General features: G+C 45.1%; 1 long non-coding RNA gene across 3 annotated transcripts in view; it reads left to right on the top strand.

The window, feature by feature from the left end:
- The first annotated feature begins 1,224 nt into the window (after nt 1–1,224).
- The window catches only part of LOC144821527 (uncharacterized), a 418,474-nt gene continuing 401,178 nt past the window's right edge, over nt 1,225–18,520 (top strand). For all 3 annotated transcript variants that reach the window (XR_013608374.1, XR_013608373.1, XR_013608375.1), the window contains exons 1-3: nt 1,225–1,288; nt 1,389–1,449; nt 1,546–1,625. This is a non-coding gene — a long non-coding RNA (uncharacterized LOC144821527). The remainder of the gene's footprint in view (nt 1,289–1,388; nt 1,450–1,545; nt 1,626–18,520) is intronic.

The raw sequence follows: 18,520 nt of genomic DNA on the forward strand, positions 1-18,520 counted from the left end.
TTATGGCGGTGATCGCCTATATATTTATGATTGTAAATTTAATGGAAGGTCAAGGAAATGTATTTAGCATCGACCTCTATCCAAAAAAAAAATGAAAAATCGATAAAAAATGTAATAACCAAAAGACAGATGATCCTTACCATACTATCTATGAATAATGGAAAAAATAGAAGGGGGAAGGTAACTGGAGAGGGAAAAAGGGAAATGAGTCCTGCTAAAAGCTAGAAGAACCTCAGGAGGAGGAAAAGTGATTAAAGGAATTATGAAAAATCTGTGGAAGATAAAGTAGTGCTCAAATTAAAGAGACCCCAATATATTAATCACAATAAAAAATAAAATCAAGAAAGGGATAAAATAAAAGGGAAAAGGAAACCAAGAGAAATCCCGGCATACTCCCGTACAATCTTATTTATGCATGTCACATTAATCAAGAAAACACAGTAGTTCATAGTGGTCATTAAGACCTCCTGGAATGATCGTGCCTAACATTTTTATCCAGTAAGTTTCCCTTTCTGGCTAAGAGTAGCTTCTAACCAGTGTCTGGCCAATGACGAGTTAATGTTCTGGTTCCTAATGCGGCTTTTGTGTTCTACTATACGCGTTTTTATTTTTCTACTTGTTCTCCCCACGTACACAAGCCCGCATGGGCATTTGATAGCATATACTACTCCCTCCGTCGTACAATCCGCATTGTGTCTGAGTGTTATGTTTTGACCTGTATGTGGATGTGTGAATTGGTTTCCGGTGATGACGTTACCACATTGGCCACAATTATAACATTTCATCATACCCCTTTCCTTAGATTTTGTTGTAGTTTTTGTTGGTTTCAAGAATCCCTTTCTTGATTTTATTTTTTATTGTGATTAATATATTGGGGTCTCTTTAATTTGAGCACTACTTTATCTTCCACAGATTTTTCATAATTCCTTTAATCACTTTACCTCCTCCTGAGGTTCTTTTAGCTTTTAGCAGGACTCATTACCCTTTTTCCCTCTCCAGTTACCTTCCCCCTTCTATTTTTTCCATTATTCATAGATAGTATGTACAATCGTAAATATATAGGCGATCACCACCATAATGAATCTGCAATAGTATTTGGTTAATTAAATACACCTTCGGTAGACCGAGGAATATTTTCCCTTTCCTTTAGTCTGCTTTGGCAGTCCGTTTTTTAGTTTCAGTCACATTTCGTTGTTATAAACCAGTCCCAGAGTTCCGCACCACGTGGTATACTGGGCGGACTCAGACCGGGCACTGATGACTCCATGGCGGCGTTTTGTATCATGAGGTACGTTACGGACGTCTCGTCCCTTTTAATACCTTTTAAGTTTCCTCATGTTTATTTTCGGGACTTCGTGATTGTTAGAACTTTTTCTAATTTTTTGCAGATAGTTTTCAAGAGCGAGTACAGCATTAGTCATCACGGTGATTTTTGCAGTCACGTTACGGGTAAGCCGAACGTATGTTCGTTTGTTTTTGCACCTATTTAAAGCGTTACGAGTCGCCATAATTGAGTCCCTGGCAAATATTCCTCTTTTTCTCTAGGGCAACTGAATTGTGTTTCTGAAGAACACTTTGTTGATTAAAACAACAGTTCGTGATGTGCTGTATTCACGACAATCAAAGTAAGCAAACTCAGTCATGAGTTGGTTTCCTTTATTTACACCCTTCAGTAGGTACACATGTGGCTTTTGACTTTTTGGCACGATGGTGTTTTCACAGTGTTTGCTCTTTTCGATTCAACCTTCTCTCTTTGGGTTTAACAAACATCACTCAGCTTCCGATTAGTCCACAGTCAGGGTGGTTTCTTTTTGCAGTACTTTTTCCTTTTGGGGTGCAATAAATTGGATTAGACACATGCACGTTACCACTTTAACTATACATTAATTATTTAATTTCCTTTTCACACGTTGGTTCTCCCCGGCAACACCCCCTAGCCTTTTCATCTTGAAATTTGTACTCTGTAACATATGTTATATGTAGACTTTTTTGTTGCTGTTTTGTAGATCCTGAAATGATCTCAACATAGAATTTCTACATTTCAAGAACACACTTAACAATTCCTCTATGTCTACATCCCCTGACGAAGGGTTTCATTTTAACCCGAAATGCATTGGGATTTTGGATTTAAATTACGTGTGTTTTTTTGAAGATTTTTTCATTGGAATATGAGAAGCAAACTGTACATTGAGAATTTATGAATTGCTGTTGTTTACACAGGAACGTGTGTGAAAAATTACAGTTAAACATTTGTGTTTATCATTTGTATTTCTCTTTTACCTTTATAAGTATTTTATGTTATGGGAATAAAATACATTTGTATCAGTATCAAAAAGAGTGATTAAATATAAGTTTATACTCTAAAAGGCTAATAGCCTAAACAGCTGTGCATCTAGTAGCTCAGGATTTAGCCTGGGCTCATATTTAGGCACCCTCGAGAAAGCCTGGCTCCTCGACCAAACCACAGACAACATGACCGCCCTAAAAAAACGCCACCCGCAAGCACCACCAGCTCATCCGCACCACCAAGAAGAAATCACTGAAAGAACGACTGGACAACAACGCCCACGACAGCAAGGAGCTCTTCAGCATCGTCAAGGAGTTCTCCAACCCCAGCACCGGCAACAACGACATCACTCCTTCACAGGATCTCTGCGACTCTCTCACCTCGTTCTTCCACCCCAAGATCACCGACATCCACAACAGCTTTGACGCACCACCCACGCACCCAACCGTCGAACCAACCTGGACCACGGTGACCACCGAAGACACAGCCCCCACGATGAACACCATCCACTCCGGATCTCCAACCGACCCCTGCCCCCACCACATCTTCAACAAGGCTCACTCCATCATCGCACCCCAACTCCGGGACGTCATCAACGCCTCCTTCAACACCGCCACCTTCCCGGAGAGCTGGAAGCATGCCGAGCTCAACGCCCTACTGAAGAAACCAACAGCGGACCCCACGGATCTCAAGAACTTCCGCCCCATCTCGCTCCTCCCTTTTCCTGCCAAAGTCATCGAGAAGACCGTCAACAGACAGCTTGCAACCTTCCTCGAGATGAACGGATCCCTCGACCCCTCGCAGTCCGGTTTCCGAGCCAACCACAGCACCGAGACCGCCCTCATCGCAGCCACCGACGACATCAGAACCCTGCTCGACAACGGGGAAACAGCGGCCCTCATCCTCCTGGACCTCTCTGCAGCGTTCAACACCGTCTGCCACTGCACTCTAGTCCAACGCCTCAGCAACATCGGGATCCAAGAGAAGGCACTGGAGTGGATCATCTCGTTCCTCGCCGGAAGAACACAGAGAGTCCGCCTCCCCCCGTTCCGATCCGAGGCCACCGAAGTCATCTGCGGCGTACCACTAGGATCATCACTCAGCCCCACCCTCTTCAACGTCTACATGAGACCTCTTGCAACCATCGCACGCCAGCACAACCTCAACATCATCTCCTACGCCGACGACACTCAACTGATCCTCTCCCTCACCAGAGACCCCACCACCGCCAGAACAAGCCTGCACGAAAGGATGAAAAACCTCGACGAATGGATGAAGAACAGCCGCCTGAAACTGAACTCAGACAAGATGGAAGTCCTCATCCTGGGACCATCGCCCTCCGCCTGGGACGACTCCTGGTGGCCCCCCGCCCTGGGCACCGCTCCCAAGCCAACCGACCACACACGCAACCTGGGCTTCATCCTGGACTCTTCCCTCTCGATGACCAGACAAGTCAACGCCGTCTCCTCATCGTGCTTCAACACCCTGCGCATGCTCCGAAAGATCTTCCGATGGATCCCGACCGAAACCAGGAAGACGGTCACCCAGGCCATCGTCACCAGCCGACTGGACTACGGGAACACCCTCTACGCGGGAACCACAGCCAAACTACAGAAAAGACTCCAGCGCATACAGAACGCCTCCGCCCGACTCATCCTGGACATCCCCCGACGCAGCCACATCTCCGGCCACCTGAGGGACCTGCACTGGCTCCCCGTCAGCAAAAGGATCACGTTCAGGCTCCTTACCCACGCACACAAGTCTCTCCACGACCTGGGCCCCAAGTACCTCAACGACCGCCTGACCTTCTACACGCCCACCCGTCAGCTACGTTCTACAAGCCTCGCCCTCGCCGCCGTACCACGCATCCGAAGAGCCACCGCCGGAGGAAGATCCTTCTCCTACCTGGCAGCCAAGACATGGAACTCCCTCCCCATCCACCTCCGGCTGACACAGGACCATCTCACCTTCAGGAAACAACTCAAGACCTGGCTGTTCGAGCAGTAGCGGACCCCTCCCCAAAGCGCCTTGAGACCCTTCTCGGTGAGTAGCGCGCTATACAAATGGTATGATTGATTGATTGATTGATTGATTGATTGAACAAGTCAGGGTTACCTCCATGGGTGCTATTATCGCACCAACCCTAGCTATCCTATACATGGATTGGCTAGAATGCAATACTATCCACCATGTGACTAACCCATTCCATCAAGGAATACTAACGTGGAAACGCTATATAGATGATATTTTCCTCATCTGGGGGGACCCGTGGATGCCCTGACAGCATTCCTCCATTGGCTTAACAATAATTGTAACGGTCTCACCTTTACTCTCACCCATAGCAATGTCAGCATCCCATTCCTTGACCTCTGCATCCAACACAAAGAGGGTTTGCTTTTTACCTCCTTATTCCACAAACCGACTGAGAGAAATACATTGCTCAGTTATAGCAGTTGCCACCCGAGAGCCATCAGAGACAGCTTACCTTACTCTCAATTCCTGAGACTTAGAAGGAATTGTTTCCAAAAAGCTGACTATTTTAATGAGGCAAACACATTCGCAGCCAAACTTAGGTTCAGGGGCTACCCACGCTGGTAAAGAATGCCATGAAAAGAGCTTGGTATTGCCCGCGCGACACCTTGCTAGAGCACAAACCCAAGAAATCCACTGAAAAACTGGTGTGTGTCACGACATTCTCCACGATCTCCAATATAATCCGCTAGAGTATCAAGAAAAATTGGCATATCTTAAATTCTGGCACGCTTGACTTGGAAGCACTAATGTTTGCATTTAGAAAGAGCAAAAACCTGAAAGATCAAATAGTGAGGGCAGTTCTCCCCTCAACAAACACCTCTAACACCACATTGAACAATCTATGGTCATTACCGCCCCTGAGGGGTCACTCCAAATGTGGTACCTGTGTTGTTTGTGACTTTTCAATTGATTGTAAAGAATTTGTTTATAAAGATGTGAGAAACGAGTTAAAGACTTTCACGAACTGTAATAGTTGTAATCTCGTGTATGCCATCTTGTGTCCCTGCAATATGATCTATGTGGGCCAAACGAAACAAAAAAATCAAACTACGGATCTCACAACACCGGAGCAGGATTAGATGCAGAAAGGCTAATGCTCCATTGGTTGGAGATCTCATTGACAAAGGACACAGTGAAAATGATGTTCGTTGGACTGTCATCAGCCAAGTGAGCCTACCCCCAATAGGCGGTGACCTAACAAAACTGTTGAATAAAGAGGAGTTGAAATGGATCCTCAAAACGGACAGTTTGAACTCTGGGTTAAAGCTCCAGGAAGATTGGACTACTTTGATATAATAGATGGATATGTTTTATCCAGCACAAACCTTGATCTTTTTGCCTTGGTCTAATGTGTGTACATGATAATTTTCCCGTTCTAGTTGCAATCATTTCTTGCTTAAGTACCCTGTTCTTTTGCTTCTCACTTTTAATACTGCTGCTTTAGAGTTACTTCTGTAATTACCTTGATGCACTATTCACTCCACATCCCCGCTCCAAGATGGCTGGCATATTCGCCGAACCTTTTTACCCTTTCTCTATCTCTATGTCTCTCCACCCTCTGTAACAGCCAATCAGGAGCCTCCTCTCACCTACATATGAGTAAACCTTACTTTACACTTGCCACCCCATTGTCAGGAAGGATTGTATACCGACTGAACCGGTAAGCCGACCCCCATGCTCCACTTCCAAAAATTGCAAGAACTATACGCTCCCGTTTTATCCCTAATCACCCGTTTTCTTTCCCAGGTCAACGTCTAGCTCAAAACAATTGACGCGTGTCTCCAGCTCCTGATCCTGGTAAGCTTTTGGTCCCCCACGACCCTACGGTAACAGTCATGGTCCCGGTATCATGTAATTAATTACTTCCCTCTTTTTCCATTCCCTAGGGAAGCACGGCCATCTACCCCCTACTCCAGCTCGCCTTGCCGAGTGTACTAGGGTCCCCCCTAGGTAAGCCCCGGTCCCTTTACTCATTTCTTTTCTGACTCTCACTGCGCCAAACCTTTTTACTGTTTTACTTCTGTCCTCCACTGTTGCGCCGTTGCTCTTTTCAAATAATTCGTTTAAAAATAATCATGCACTGATAATCATAATCTCCTCACTTCACATTATGCCCGAACCTTTTTAACTTCTGTCATGCCCCACTGTGTCGTGCCCCTTTGACACCGTAATCTTAAGGTAATTGCGCCGGTCCACAATGATCTGCACTACACATTCCACTTTCGCACTGCGCCATCCCCCACACCTGACAGCTTTCCTCGCCGCAACACGGATGAAATTATGGAAGTCTTAGAATTGTGGATCATTGGGCTTACCTCCCATGTTACGACTGGTCCTCGATTTTATATTCATTTTTTGGTTTTAGATTAAGGCATGTTGTACCAACACGCTTTTCAACCTACCAAGGTTTTTCAGCTCCTTTTCATCGCCACGATTCACTGGCCGCTTACAGGTCTCCATGCATGCTACTACTTTAGGATTAATACGCTACCATGACCTCCCGCCCACCCGTTTGTTCTCCACCACGCCTCCACCATTCACCACTTTGTGGACTATGTGTATTATTAGTATTATAATGTAATTTATTCTTTCTATGCCTTTCCTCTCCCCTCTTCTTTCCTAGGCAATAGAGGCTTACACCAAATAAGCATTAATCAATGTCCAGATGATGATCCCCTTGATTACTTAGTGGGATCGAAACGCCGTCGTCCTTTATGTGCGGCTTATACAGAACTTATACCATGTGTTATGTATGTGTAAAGGTGCCTTTTGAAATTTCTGTTACATTGGAAATCACAGAATCCTGAAGCTTTTGCCTAAAAGCCCTGTTTTGTTCTTTGCTTTTTCACTGTACTAATTTGTATGTGTTTGGGTACAGGCTTGTGCCCCACTACGTTGAATTGTTGAAGGAATTCTTCTCTCTTATTCCTGATTAAGTAAACATTGAGACCGCTGTCCGGCTAGACATGTCATATTAATATAGAATCGACTGTGTCCATATTTATTGTGCTTGAAAACTTCTTTTGCCTGCAACTTTTGATGGCATCAGGTAATTTAGTTTTGATATCTATTACCAGGGCTCATTGGGCCCGTCTACAACTATTGTCATACCAAGAGCATGGCTCTTATTTTTTTTGGTATTAGGGAGGTTTTTGATAAAAAGCGTTTAAGCCCCAGAAATAATTCACTATGGATGCCCAACATTCTATTGTTAAGCACCTCCTGGGACTCACAGTTTGTTAATTTATCCATAGAACGTCTAACCATATCTCTTATGGCGGCCTGTGTTCTATCATTTGTAGCTATCTTTGGCCACCGAACCCTTCTCTGGTCGTTGGTAAAGATTGCTTTCTCCTGTATAAGGGCTTCTTCACCTATGGGGGAGCTGATGAAGCTATTGTCAGCTATTGTCAGGAACAAAGGATTATGGTCGCTTTCCGGTCTATTCTTTACCACCATATCTACGATGGCCGACCACATTTCACATTAGCTAGAATATAGTCTAATCTACTCTCTGCTCTACCATTATTAAAGGTTATTTCACCAAGCCTGTCGGACTTCGATCTACCATTAACCACCCTCATGCCCTTATCTAGGCACAGCCCCTTCAGTTGCAGGACCGCCTGAGTCCATTTCCTTATGGGTTTTAGGTCCAACTGCGGGACACCCCACAAAGCATCCTCAACTTCAGTAAGCCTACCATCGTCCTCGTCCAGGGGCTCAAAGCACGTATTAAAGTCACCTGCCCCAACCTGGTAGCCAACATTCTCCATTATGCTGAGAAGGCCCTCCAGAAGTGAGGTTATAGGAGAGCACCTCCCTCCCGGAAGACCCCTCGCATAAATATTAACAATGAGGATGTTGAGGCCCTTCGAGGAGCTGACCCTAATAGCCATAATATCGGGCAGTCGATGGAAACCTCTACCACAGAGACCCCCTCACACTGGCGTACCCAGGTGGTCAAGCCACCAACTGGTCTTCCCCTAAGGCCCTTAACTGCAGGTTTGAAAAAATTCAAGTAACCCGAGCAGAACAAACTGCCCATGTTTCTTGAAAAGTCCATATATCTGTTTGATCAATAAAAATAGCCCAGTCTGGTAGATGTAGCTTTGACTCCAACCCCACTATATTCCATGAGGAAACCTTTGTGGAGGAACTGTTCATACATGGACTTGCCACCAGACAAGCCTCATTACTGGCAGTATTAAGAAGCTGAGCTGGAGGCACCCTAAGGGAGCCTGCATTGTTAGAGGCAGTAACCTGTATAGGGTAATCTCCTGAGCCCCGCATTGCAACATGGTCCAAGTACTCCCAACCTGTGAGTGCCGAAACGCCTGGTACCGCTAGCCGAGAGAAATCATTGCCTCCCTCAGTCAGTCATTGTCCTCTAGAGTGGATAGGAGGTCGAATCGATTACTAATCATAATGGGGTGGTCGACCAAACTACAGGCTTTAGGCGGGGCCCAGTGTTCCCTAAAGTGCATAACCCTCCCTGGTTTATAAAAGAACCCCAAGGGTAGGATTTTAACCTCATTAGAAGCTGGGGCCTGGTGGGAGGCCAACTCTAAAATATGTTCTACAAAGGACGGGGACCTAAAGCTCAGCACCACACAGTCCCCCTCCAGGGACTTGTGAGAGTGACCAATCCAATTAATGCGTCTCACCATTTTAAATTCCTCAAACAGTGCATTACTGTTACCAATTCTTTTCCCAAGACAATGCAGAGCTTTGTTTTTAAGATTGGACCAGTGCTCTCGGGTGCCATCAGGAAGTGGGGGTACATTTGCTAAAATCACAGTGTAAGAAGTGGCTTCCGGGGGGAGGTGTAAACGGGGTAGCATTTCATAACACCCCTCTACCCCCTCCTCTGGCCTTAACCTGTTACCCAATGGTTCCCTCTGCAGCTGAGGGAGTGCCCTATTGGCTATGTTAGGAGCCGTGCTAACTGTTGGGACAGCGCCCGTTACAACAGGGGCCTGAATAATTCCTATTGTTGCCCGTGAAAATACATTTTGTCGGGCATTGATGTCCGCAACAGTTTGATTGCGTAACAAGCTCCCACTAGTCTGAGCTAAAGATGCATCTGCAATTTGCTTACTACCAGTAAAATTTGCTTCAATACGGTTGAGCCTCTCGACAACTAGGTCAAGCCTTTTCAAGTCTGGATCAATAAGGACTACTAACTGGTCCTTTAGGGTTGCGCACAGATTTTCAAGATTGGGCTGGACGGCAGTGCGCATTGGGGGATTACCCTTAGGGGCATTAACATTCCCAAAGACATGGACCCCATTTGGGCCTATTGCAGCCGCAGGAGCAATTTGCTTGCTGGGGCCACGCTCTTTACTTTTCTTGCTGGGTAGTTCTGTGACTGTCCCCTCTAGGGCCTTTCTCCCCCTTGTGATTACCCTAGCTGGGCTCTGTGTACTATCTAAAAGCAGGGAAGCTTCCGGGGTACCTGACAGGGGTGATGTGCACAATGAGTCAGGCACAATACTATCTCCTGTGCGATTCCCATCGTTCCTAACTTGTTCAACAGGGAGCTGGGCACAGGGCAGCGATGGGGTGGGCTCCAATGAAAGCCTACACTCAGCAGCCTGGATCTCGTGGATCAAGACCGTCTCGGCCCGGTTCAAAAATGCATCGAGCGTGCCCACCACACTATCCCCAACCTTGCTCTTACTCATTGCTATAGGGTTGAGTGCAAGGGGGTAACCTCTTTGTCGACTTGACTAGGTACCACACAAAATGCACTGACAATAGTCCCAACAATATAATTAAACAGTCTTACAATCTTGGCTGGTTTGCAGGAAAGGTTAGAGATGTGGCCCGGCCCAGTCTCTTCTGGGCTCTGGCGGGCGCGGACGGGCCCGCCTTTGGTCCAGGCTTGGCCTGGGCGCGCCTGCGCGTGCGTTGAATTTAAAGGTCCCGGGGGGCGGGGCAACTGCTGCGCATCACTCGCGAGCCCGCGGATGGCAGGAGGCACGATAAACAGGCAGGCCCCCCCTCAAGAGGACAACCAGGCCCCCAGTAGTGGGTAAGATGAAGGGCAAGAGCACAGGTAAGGCGGCGGCAAAGTCACAGGTCCAAGGTTCCTCTATGTGGTATTTACAAAAAAATAAAAAGTGTAAGAGTGTTTGTCCGCTGTGCCCATCACATGGACATGGTAAAGAGTCTAAATCTGCATTATACCTGTATGGAAACAAAGCAGGTATCCTACAGATCCTGCTCATAGGCGGAATAGGATGCCTCTTTCCCATTGAGAAATTGGTAATACAATGTAGCTTGGAAGACAATGCTCATGGTACTCAATAGGGATCACTGAAAGAATATCGACGGACAGAATATCGACCATCAAAAATATCGTTGAGAAAATATCGACAGTCAAAATATCGAGTTTCTATCTACAAACAGGTAAGTACAAAAATATTGAGTTAAAAATATTGTTTACAAAAATATAGTTGTAAAAAATATCGTATTTACTAAAAACAGTGTTAAATTAAATTAATATTAATATTTAATTACTAAAATATACTTAAAATTACTTAAATTAACTTATAATATTTAAATAATTAATGAAAGTTAAATAAATATTTGTTTATTTCATATTTATTAAACATATATATATAGTAATAAAATATAATAAAATAATACCCAAAAACTGAAAACTGACCCTGAACCCTAAAAATACCCCTTTACCCAAAAACTGAAAACTGACCCTGAACCCTAAAAATACCCCTTTACCCAAAAACTGAAAACTGACCCTGAACCCTAAAAATACCCCTTTGCCCAAAAACTGAAAACTGACCCTGAACCCTAAAAATACCCCTTTACCCAAAAACCCAAAACTGACCCTGAACCCTAAAAATACCCCTTTACCCAAAAACCCAAAACTGACCCTGAACCCTAAAAATAAAAACGATATTACTTCACGTACCTTAAAAACGATATTACTTCACTTACCTTAAAAACGATATTTTGGCTGTCGATATTCTGTCCTGTCGATATTTTCTCCAAACGATATTTTGGAGTCGATATTATGTCCAAACGATATTTTGTAGTCGATATTATGTCTGTGCACCACTCAATAGTCATGTTTTTCCCACGTTTTTTTTTAAATTTCTTATCCAGTCTTTCTGTGCAGAACATACAGTGCTGTTTTTAAAACTTTTGCATCTATTGTTACGGCTGTGTTTGGGTTAAAAAAAGTCTACCCAGATTAACGCTTTCCAGACTCTTAACTACACCAGCAATCCATGGGATATCCATCCCTTCCTTGCAGAGGAGACAATCATCTATTATATCCCTTGTGATGGATGCTTCGGGGTTCTTCATAATCTCTAGCCTGAATAATGCAGTGCGGACCCTAATAACGTCTTCGATGTATCCTAATTTGAATTCGCTGTGGTTTATGCACAGCTGGGTGGAGATTTGAGTGCCCAAACGTTTCCTGCAAAATCTATTTGCCTCGCATTGGACGCTAACACATTTGGTAATGACCCATACCTCAGCCCCATAGGTAGCTACTCGTACACATTGGCTCTTGAATAACTTTAAAATGGCGGGAATGGTGTCCGTTTTTTTGGGCTGGGGAAGACTGAGTACTGAGTTAAATCAATCAGTCAATCATTCCATTTGTAAAGCGCGCTACATACCCATGAGGTCTCAAGGCGTGGGGGGAGGAGGGGCTGCTACAGATCAAAAAGCCAGGTCTTGAGAAGTCTTCTGAAGGCCAGCAGGTCCTGGGTCTGTCGTAGGCTTGTAGGGAGAGTGTTCCAGGTCTTGGTGGCGAGGTAGGAGAAGGATCTGCCACCGGCGATGGTTTTCCGGATGCGAGGGACTGTGGCGAGGGCGAGGTTGGCAGAGCGGAGGCTGCGGGTGGGGGTGTAGAAGCTGAGACGGTCGTTGAGGTATGCTGGTCTGGCGTTGTGTAGGGCTTTGTGTGCGGGGATGAGGAGTTTGAAGGTGATCCTTTTGTTGACGGGGAGCCAATGCAGACCTCCTAGGTGTGGTGTGATGTGGCCGTGTTGGGGGATATCGAGGCATTCTGGATGCGTTGCAGCTGTCTCAGGAGCTTGGTTGTTGTTCCTGCATAGAGGGCGTTCCCGTAGTCCAGTCTGCTGGTGACCAGGGCCTGGGTGACTGTTTTTCGCGTGTCGGAGGGGATCCATTTGAAGATCTTGCGGAGCATTCAGAGGGTGTTGAAGCAGGAAACAGAGACGGTGTTGACCTGCCTGGCCATGGAGAGGGAGGAGTCGAGGATGACCCCCAGGTTGCGTGCGTGGTCGGTGGGTTCAGGGGCTGTTCCTAGCGATGTTGGCCATCAGGAGTCATCCCAGGCTGAGGGGGAGGACCTCCGTCTTGTCAGAATTCAGCTTCAGCCTGCTGTCCTTCATCCATTCGGCGATGGCCTTCATTCCTCTGTGTAGGTTGGTTTTGGCGGTGTGGGGGTCTTCGGTGAGTGGATATGATTAGCTGGGTGTCGTCGGCATAGGAGATGATGTTGAGCCTGTGTCGTCGTGCGACGTGGGCGAGTGGTGCCATGTAGATATTGAACAGCGTCGGGCTGAGGGATGATCCCTGTGGAACGCCGCGGATGATCTCGGTGGTCTTGGAGAGGAAGGGTGGGAGGCAGACGCTCTGGGTTCTGCCAAAGAGGAAGGATGTGGTCCAGACAAGGGCCTTCTCTTGTATTCCCGCGTCATGGAGGCGTGCTGTTAGGGTGCGGTGGCAGACAGTGTCGATGGCAGCTGATAGGTCCAGAAGGATGAGGGCGGCTGTTTCTCCTTTGTCCATGAGGATCCTGATGTCGTCGGTGGCGGCGATGAGGGCGGTCTCGGTGCTGTTGTTGCTGCGGAAGCCGGACTGGGATGGGTCCAGGATGTTGTTGTCTTCAAGGTAGCGGGTCAGCTGTCTGTTGACAATCTTCTTGACGAAGTTAAAGGCCTTCGAGAACTTGTTTTTGCAGTATGCCAAATGGTCACACCAAGAACCATTCGCAGCGAAGACCATCCCCAAATAAGGGAAGGTAACAGTGCGATTTAGTTTTGGTCACTCACAGCGATAACATTTAAAGGATTTGTCCTTGGCGCACAAGACATTATAAGGGATTTCTTAAAATTTTGTACATAAATCTAATCAAGTCATAAAATATGTGAATCCTTGGACTAAAGTGCGTAGTCCATTTGGTGTGCACTCAATTAAAACCACATCATCTGCTTATAAAAGCACCAGGTGTGTTTTGCCTTTTATTCTGGGGACATCGTTAGTTAATGTAGTCAGTGACTTATGTAAGTTATTTATATAAATATTAAAAAGAAGGGGAGCCAGAACACACCCATGTCTGACCCCTCTACCTACACTGATGTCATTGGACACTTCACCCCCGCCTCCAATTCTGACCGGCGCTTTCAGGTCCGTATGGAGATAGACCAGAAAATGGATGAGTGCCTCATCCAGACCATATTCTAAAAGTATCTGTTAACAAAATCGAAAGCTGAGGTCAGGTCCATAAAAGCTAAGTAAAGTGGCGAGTGCTGTGCAATAGTATACGTCCCTATGATCAAATTGAGATCTAGACATTGCTTATTTGTACCAACTTTGCCCCTAAAGCCTGGTTGGCATTGTTCTAGAATATGATTGTCCTTTGACCAAGTTAACATTTTTGTGTATAAAACTCTGCCTACAATTTTAAGGGTGTTATATATAAGGGAGATTGGTGTATAGCAACTAGGTAGAGTACGATCACCCTTTTAAAAAATTGGGACAATGGTACTAATAGACCATGTCTTCGGCAATGGAGCATTCATTAAATATTTAACAGCAATGGAGCCCAAAAGTCTGGTCTGTATTTAATACGATCGATGACTTGCCTTTACCTTTGGGGACGTTTGCCAAATTTTTAAAAACAATTTTTAAAAAAGTTGGCCAATCATGCATGCTGCACTCTGAATGTTTTGGAGTTATATGTCAAGCGGGGGCCGAGACAAATGAGAGGGTCAAAACGTGTGTTTCCCATGGTAATTCACATAGGCGCTTTAGACACCACTACAGCAAAAACAGCTGGATGGAATTGCACCAAATTTGGCAGAAAGGTTTGCAGATTACGCTTTTTGATATTTGGTGTAAATCTGCTTAGTAGTTAGATAGAAAGTTAAGAAAATCCAAATTTGTTTCAGATTTTAATTGACTTAGTTTAAGGCCTATCTCTACTACCGCTGGCAAGTTTAGCCGTAGTGCTGTAGCTAACTGTGCTTCCTGGGCACCGATGCTGGAAATCAAGAATTCCCTAAGTTTGCGATGCTCAGAGTTTTGTCTGAGCACGTATCCCTGCGTGAATCCTCGAATGCTTGCCTTGCAGGTGTCGCAAACCATATTACATGTGGCAGAGTTTTGGTTGATTTCTATAAATTCAGTGAGATGATTTTTTAACTGTGAGATGTAAACAGAGTCTGATGTTAAGTATCTGGGAAAAGAAAATGGTCTAGGACATGTGCGAATATGTGGAGTATCAAAGGTCAGCATTATGGGGTTGTGATCTGAAGAAATTCGAGGGCATACCTCCATTAGGCTAGTGTTCAGTAGTTTAACGTTATCTAGAGCCATGTCCAACCGAGAACAGAGTTTATGAGGTGCAGAGTAATATGTGTAGCCAGGAGTGTGAGTGTAAATATCGCCAAGCATTTTTAATGTTATGTGTATGGCATAAATCTAAAATTGAGGCTCTAGTTTTACGCATCCGCTGAAAACTCCCAGGCCTAGTAGTATCTAGTTGGTACTCCATGATACAGTTAAAGTCCCCCATTATGATGAGTTCCCCATCCCAATCTAAAAGTTTTATATTTAAATCATCAAAAACCCTGGGTTCATCTTGGTTTGAGCCATACACCACACAGACAACATATTTATGATTTTCAATATTCATTTGAGTGATGACCCATCTACCGTCTTTATCATGAACAGTTTGTAGAGTTTCTACCCTGAATCGTTTGTCTTTAAGAATTGCCACCCCTCTGATTGAAACCCCGAAGGTAGAACAGCGGACAATATCATAGCCTAAAGCAGTATAAGATGAGGGTCATACAGTCTCAACACTTTCGACACTAGACGTCTTTTATTTTTACTGTTAAGCCCCGCGACGTTCCAAGCAAGACACTTTATTTTATGCATTTAAAAAAAAAAAGGAAAACCAACATATGAAACGCCAAGTGGACATTTTTCTTGAGCCACACAAATATAGACATTTACTTATATTTTTATCTTCGGTAGGATGTCTCCTCCTCAAGTTGTAAACACTTTTTTCCAGTTTTTTACCCCCCAACCCCCCCACCCTGCGGAGAACAAAGAGCACCCCCCCACCCCCCCTGTCACCCACTCACAACGGGAAGGGACCACCCTCCAGTTTCTGCTGCCGTTGAAGGGGCAGCAACTGCAGCAGACTGCCTGAAAGACCCCACCACCCACACCTCTGAAGTGTTTTTTTTTCCCTTTAAATTTTTCCTTTTTTCTTTCCCCCCCTCCCCTCTCCCTCTTTTTAAATAAAGTCACTTAAGAGTAATTTTTCCTAAGGACCAGAAGAAGAGAGAAAGCCCATCGCCAGCTGAGACTTATTTTCGCTAACTATTGTTTCGACATAGTCAAGAGTCTAGCTAAATGTTATGATAGTTAAAGTCTAGCTTTTGCTTAAGCCAGATAAAAATTGCTCAGCTTCTCTAGTATCATTAAAGAAATGTGTGAGCCCGCCTTTGATGACTTTTAGACGTGCAGGCTCCTGGAGAAAACTTGCCCCCCCATAGATTTAATTGGGTCTATCAGTTTGCGTAATTCCCAGCGCCTGTCCATAGTGGCTTTACTAAGATCTGAGCGAACAAACAGAGACAGATTCTCTATAGTTATAGGGGTATTAGGTCGTGCTTTCTGCCAAACAGCCTGTCTCAATAGAAAATTACCAGAAAAAATAAGAATGGGATGTGGGAATTTACTCTCTTTGTTCTTTTGGATTAAAGGTAAGCGGAGTACCCGCTGGATTTGAGAGTCCCAGTCCCAATCTGCTAAGTCTGGAAAGGCTTTTTGAAGTAAACCAACAAGAAAGGCCCTAGGGTCTGAGCCTTCTGATCCTTCCGTTACCCCAAAAAGTCTCAGGTTAGATCTTCTCTGCCGATTTTCCAAATCTTCAACTTTCAGTTGAAGGGTCTTTATCTGAGTGTCATATTAGTTTACTACTATGTTCATACGAGACGCTACTTCCTCTACTCCTACTACTCGGTGCTGCAGTTCTTCGATGTCCTGCGAGGCTCCGCTAAAGTTAGCGGTCAGTTCTAATAAAGAGGTCTGCAGTGTGTTATTATCCACCCGCAGTTGTAGATAATGTTCTTGTGCTTCTGTACGTTGGTTAGTATTTGAAGTATAGTGTCCGATTGGGAAGAGTTTGGCTCTTGTTTATCTTCTTCTTCTGGATCTTGAGGTGGAATACTTTTCTCAGCCATAGCAGAAACTGTGGTTGCCGAAATTAGAGTAATAGGCAAAGTTGTGGTATTATTGTCAACAATCAAGTGGTTGGTGTCACTTCCTCCTTTTCCCCCTTTTCCATCTATGGCGTGTGTCTTTGAGTTAGTAGACACCGGTGAGCCACATATTGATGGAGTTACTGGTTTGGATTGTAACAGAGACAAAGGAGTTGTGTCTTGCTCGGATGTAGTGTTTGATGCGTTCGATGCTGCATTAAGGAGTTCACATGAAACATTGTTCTCCGGGGAGGCGGGACAGTCTAGGAGGCCTGGGATGGGGTCAGGATCCGTAGGGCTTGTCCCGGATAGCCTTAGTGTCATGCTCTTTACGAGCCCCTTCGCTTCTATCCATTTCCTAAGAGGACTTTTATCAATAAGAATTTTCTTAGTGGCCGAGGTATTGTTTGTGATCAGTCGATTTAGAGTGGTGTTAGTTTTTCCCCCTCTTTTAGTCTTGGGCTTGATTTTCGGTTTGCGCCTTCTAGTCGCCAGGGATCTCGTTGATGTTTCAGACGGATCAGCCGTCTCTTCTTCCGTCTGTGCTTCATATTCGTCCTGGGAGCCCGAGTCTCTGTTAGCCTCTTCCAGCTCCTCAGAAGCATGACAAGCCTTTTTATTTGATTGCCCAGTACCATTAGTTCCTGCATCCTCGCTTAGACCCGTGTTGCTTGTTTCTTCGTTCGCCATTGCCTTTTCTTTTGTATGCCCCGATACACTGACAATTACCAAATCATTTGAGTCTCCACTAGCAACTAAGTTTAAGTGGCCATCATTCATCAAACTCTCTTCGGTTATAATTGCTACTTTTGTAGATATTTCTGTAGATAATGGCAGGTTAGAGTGTGGTAAATAAAATATTACCCCTACATATTTTCTATAATAAACAATACATCATGGACTAAAATGAGAGGCAGAGTCCGTGGTGTCCGTCTTTAAAAAGGGCTTTATTCCAATAACTCGAGTTAAGGGAGAATCTGTTCCATCACCTCTAAGGTTCAGGAAGGGTCTTCTAACATTCGTTGCTGAATACACATATATATACATTTAATCTTGTACATAGGGAGGAGCGCTCGAGGCAGAGCAAGAGAGAAATGAGATAAGAGCATGTGGGCGTGCATGAGGGTGTGTACTTGATGAGTCATAGGTGAGTCATAGGTGGGTGGACATCTAGAGGAGGAGTTGCATCGCCAGCTGGAACTTTGCCCTACTTGTGTACACAACTTGACCATGACGTGCAATTGACGTGTAACTGGGGGAAGAGCTGACTTTCGGTCTAGTAGGGAGACCTTCGGTGTCGAGGCGACTGGCACGTCTGGTACTATCTGATATCTTGAGACAGGAGATGTATTGTCTGAAGCAAAGGTTGCTCATCACAAGGAGCCAAGGCAGGGCATATATGTCTTCGTTCATTACATGGGCTTCTGAGCTTTCTATGGATGCAAGTTCTATATTTCACTTATACGGAGACAGAAAGGCTAGGCCCTATCTCCGTGGACGGGTTCTGTTTACCTTCTTCACCAGACTGGAATGTGAATCTGTAGAGCAAGCTGCTAACTGTTGTGCAAAATACCGTCTTGGCACCCCTTGCTGGGCCTCTCACGGCTGGGCCAGAAGTATGCGAGGTCAGGGATACGTGACTGTAACTCTCAGAGTGTCTGAGCCATGGAAAACCCTAATTCAAAGACTGGTTCAACCT

This window comes from Lissotriton helveticus, chromosome 2_2 (assembly GCF_964261635.1).
Source record: "Lissotriton helveticus chromosome 2_2, aLisHel1.1, whole genome shotgun sequence".
In the NCBI taxonomy this organism is placed as follows: domain Eukaryota; kingdom Metazoa; phylum Chordata; class Amphibia; order Caudata; family Salamandridae; genus Lissotriton; species Lissotriton helveticus.